The sequence below is a fragment of the Engystomops pustulosus genome, chromosome 7, assembly GCF_040894005.1.
Source record: "Engystomops pustulosus chromosome 7, aEngPut4.maternal, whole genome shotgun sequence".
Lineage (NCBI taxonomy): Eukaryota > Metazoa > Chordata > Amphibia > Anura > Leptodactylidae > Engystomops > Engystomops pustulosus.
Window position 1 is genome coordinate 76,122,450 of NC_092417.1, and position 4,916 is coordinate 76,127,365.

Consider the following 4,916-nt stretch of genomic DNA (forward strand, 5'->3'; position numbering starts at 1 on the left):
ACCAATTATAAGGTCCTATTCCTATGGTACAGATTTCCGGCCAAGCTCTATGCCCTTTTCCCATCTGTCTCTGATCAGCGTTGGAGATGCTCCCTGGAGAAAGGAGTTACCGGGGATCAGGGTTCATAGGGTTTCCATTCGTGCAATGGATTCCCTGACTTAGCGTATCAAAATCAGTGCATTAGTAACAGAGGGTTCTTCAAACAAAGTCATAGCTACAAAATATATACATATACAATAAAAAGACATAGAAAATAAATAAATACTCTTCGGATAACAACATACTTCAATTGAATTCTAGGCGAAATCTATAAAATATAATAATAATGATATAAATAATACATACACAGACTGATATAATAGTGTTTCCCACTTGTGATGGTTGTTTCTAAACTGAATGGAAACAACCTGAATATTAGCTTTGAAGCGCAACATGCCCCTGGATGCGCACCGTAGTCTGCGTATCGTGGACAGGAGTAGCGATCTCCATTAAACCATTAAAATGGGAAACACAATTATATCAGTCTGTGTATGTATAATTTATATCCTTATTATTGTATTTTACTGATTTTTATAGATTTGCATGTCCCACACTGCTGGCAGGGAGCCAGGTAATGCAAATTAAACTTATATAAATTAGTGAAATGATTTAGAAAGGTGACAAAGGCATTTTTAAATTAGCATAGCACAGGCTATTGGAACCTGTCACCAGCTAAAAATTTCCTCATTCCTGCTGACAGGTTCCTGCTTTAAGGCATGTTCTAAATAAGTATCTTGGATGTGCTGGAAAAAAATAGTCTGACTTTCCTACTACACAAACAAACATCATAGGACTTACAGGATCTTCTGCTAATATCTTATTACCAGATACAATGATCAAATAAAGCGCTGCTGTTCCCCTCCAGTTTTCCAATTGAATAAGGGAAGCATTTTCGTGTAACCTCTTCTGGTTTTCAGTATCATCTTTATGTGATGATTTCCACATAACATCTTGCCCTTTCTCTTCCTAAGGCTACATTCACACTGCCGTGAGTTCGCCCCACCGTAGCACGGCGGGCACACGGCAGCGCGGGGAGAGGAGGAGGTGATCGCAGCTCACCCCCGCCCCTCTCCATAGCGATATATGGCCGCGCCGCCGTAATACGGGAAAAGATAGGACATGTCCGCACGTGTGCTGCACCGTACCGCTCCCGTAGGGCGCTGTGAGCCCATAGAAGTGTATGGGGGACGTATATCGGCCGCATATACGTCGGCCGTATATACGTCCCCCATACTGTAGTGTGAATGTAGCCTAAAACTTGATAGATCAAAAATCGAACTTTGTGTCTTTTCGGTGTTTATTAACCGTCCGAAGGTAGGTATCACCATAACCCCAAGGCAGTGGACCGGTTGTCTTGGGATTATACTGGGCTCTGACCTCTCATTTTCACTTGCACGCTCCTGCTGCATGCCACTCCAGCCACTTACTATCTCCTCTCCAATCTATTCTTAGAATAGCAGCCCAATTACAGGTCAAAAGGCTCACAGTACCAGTAACATTAATCACTATCTGTCCTGTGGTGTGTCTAGACAGACCTAGCAGCAGCCTCATAACAGCCTTTCTGTCTAGTACACGGGTTCCCCTGCAGCGGCCTGATCGCTCACGCAGCCTCCTCAAACTTATGTATAAATATGCTATGCCGTAAACATACTTTAGGGAGCTGGACAGATCGCTGTAAACCTACAGTGGGTGGTCCACAATGAGTTTATGCCTCATGCACACAAACCTATGAAAACGGCTGTATATATGTGTAGCATACGGCCCATTCATTTCAATGGCCGTATTGTGCACCGTACCGTTTTTGAGACGTACAAAATATAGAGCATTTTTTTTTCTATTATGTATGCCCCACAGAAGTCTATGGGAACGTATAAAATATGGGTTGTATATGGCTGTGCATTGTATACTGATATACATTCACTGGCCACTTTATTAGGTACACCATGCTAGTAACGGCTTGGACCCCCTTTTGCCTTCAGAACTGCCTCAATTCTTCGTGGCATAGATTCAACAAGGTGCTGGAAGCATTCCTCAGAGATTTTGGTCCATATTGACATGATGGCATCACACAGTTGCCGCAGATTTGTCGGCTGCACATCCATGATGCGAATCTCCCGTTCCACCACATCCCAAAGATGCTCTATTGGATTGAGATCTGGTGACTGTGGAGGCCATTTGAGTACAGTGACCTCATTGTCATGTTCAAGAAACCAGTCTGAGATGATTCGAGCTTTATGACATGGCGCATTATCCTGCTGAAAGTAGCCATCAGATGTTGGGTACATTGTGGTCATAAAGGGATGGACATGGTCAGCAACAATACTCAGGTAGGCTGTGGCGTTGCAACGATGCTCAATTGGTACCAAGGGGCCCAAAGAGTGCCAAGAAAATATTCCCCACACCATGACACCACCACCACCAGCCTGAACCGTTGATACAAGGCAGGATGGATCCATGCTTTCATGTTGTTGACGCCAAATTCTGACCCTACCATCTGAATGTCGCAGCAGAAATCGAGACTCATCAGACCAGGCAATGTTTTTCCAATCTTTTACTGTCCAATTTCGATGAGCTTGTGCAAATTGTAGCCTCAGTTTCCTGTTCTTAGCTGAAAGGAGTGGCACCCGGTGTGGTCTTCTGCTGCTGTAGCCCATCTGCCTCAAAGTTCGATGAACTGTGCGTTCAGAGATGCTCTTCTGCCTACCTTGGTTGTAACGGGTGGCGATTTGAGTCACTGTTGTCTTTCTATCAGCTCGAACCAGTCTGCCCATTCTCCTCTGACCTCTGGCATCAACAAGGCATTTCCGCCCACAGAACTGCCACTCACTGGATGTTTTTTCTTTTTCGGACCATTCTCTGTAAACCCTAGAGATGGTTGTGCGTGAAAATCAGCAGTTTCTGAAATACTCAGACCAGCCCTTCTGGCACCAACAACCATGCCACGTTCAAAGGCATCAAATCACCTTTCTTCCCCATACTGATGCTCGGTTTGAAATGCAGGAGATTGTCTTGACCATGTCTACATGCCTAAATGCATGTAGTTGCCGCCATGTGATTGGCTGATTAGAAATTAAGTGTTAACGAGCAGTTGGACAGGTGTACCTAATAAAGTGGCCGGTGAGTGTATATACGTGCAAAATCCAGGGAGACCACAACCAGTGGGAGGTGCATTCTGTCAGCCAGCCAATAGTCAACCATCCAGCATTTGCCAGCACACTGGATTTTACGTGGATACAGTTCGGATACAGGTCCATACTCAGGGTGGATTCACATGGCAATCGCGCCGGAGAGGAGGAGGGATTAGCGCTCCTTACCCCTCTACACATGAAAAAGGGCCGCACAGCTATTCTTATGGCCGAAAATAGTCTGCTCTACAGCGAGTCATTGGCAACTATGAGGGTGTATAGACATAAGCCCTCACAACAGTGGTGTGAATGCGGCCTCATACGGGAGATAAACAAGCTGCATTTACAGCCTATTCGCATGAACACACACTTCTTAAATACCTGCTCAAGCCGTTTTAGCCATGAAGAACGTGAACAGTCCGACTAAAGTGCGTCGCAAAGCGGTGCAAAGCCCTTAGTAAATGTGCCCCATGGTCTTGTGCATGAGGACTAATGTGTTGAGTAGGGTGGCCTCCTGGTACGTGCTGCAATCCTCTCATTGCTGTAGAACAACATACTGCACCGACTGCTGATGTGATCATCTGAGGGGCCATTGCACCACAATGTCTGTCTAATCTGGGATTAGCAATATGTGCAGGACATCTATTACCAGCTGGAAATTTTCAGCAGAATATTGCTCATTCATACACAACAAAGGTTTCCCAGGAATAGAACTCACAGATTGCTTTCTTGGTCTGCTCACGTGCAGAACAAGACACAGTGGCTGGGATTACATCTCGTTTTGGGTATAGATTTGGAAAAGGTCCTGATGTATACACTATGTGTACCCATTGACATACACTGGCTGGTGAAAGCATAGTTCTTGCTTCCATCATGACCAGTATACGATGTATACCAGTGGTCCCCAACCTTTTTGTATTTGAGGACCGGTTGCACCCAAAATTTTATTTTTGGGTCCAGGGAAAAAAAAATTGCTTCCATCCCATATCTAACCCCAAACCCATATAATCTGTAATTTCCTGCAGCCCCAATCTAAAATGCCCTGTAGCCTGCCTTTATAGTGCTTTTATATAACCCCCTCCGGTTACTGTAGCCCTCTCCTGATAGTGCTCCTTTTCCTGTAGCCCCCTCATGATAGTGCTCCTTTTCCTGTAGCCCCCTCATGATAGTGCTCCTTTTCCTGTAGCCCCCTCATGATAGTGCTCCTTTTCCTGTAGCCCCCTCACGATAGTGCTCCTTTTCCTGTAGCCCCCTCATGATAGTGCTCCTTTTCCTGTAGCCCTCTTTTGATACCACATGTACACATTTGGCCGCGGCCCGGTGGTTGAGACAGGATGAAAATACAGGGGGAGTCACCGGGCGACATATCCCACCGTATAAACATACAGTGAGATAAGTCTGTGCCATATGTTGTGAGGAAAAGCTGTGTACCCAGCCTAATGCTTCATCCCCATGGCCCTGTACTCGTCTGGCCCAGATCCATAGACAGACAAGTGCTATATTTGCAATACGGCCCCCAGTACAGCCATGTGAATGAGCCCTAACTTCAGCAGCCTCTGCATATTGTTTCCAGACTAAAGATTGTCCTAGATAAACTTATCTTTTGGCTCTAAGACTCAGTTCACACAAGCATCAAGGCTTCTCGTTAGATAACAGTACTGATGGATGTAATAATCGCATTACACTCGGATTACTGCCCGGGGTCAGTAATCTACACGGCACGGTATTACCGGACACACTATGACACTCAC

The 4,916-nt window shown here is 45.4% G+C and overlaps 1 protein-coding gene across 2 annotated transcripts in view; it reads right to left on the reverse strand.

Moving 5' to 3' along the window:
* TTLL5 (tubulin tyrosine ligase like 5) overlaps positions 1-4,916 on the reverse strand; it is a 32,172-nt gene that overhangs the window by 27,002 nt on the left and 254 nt on the right. The window lies entirely within an intron of this gene.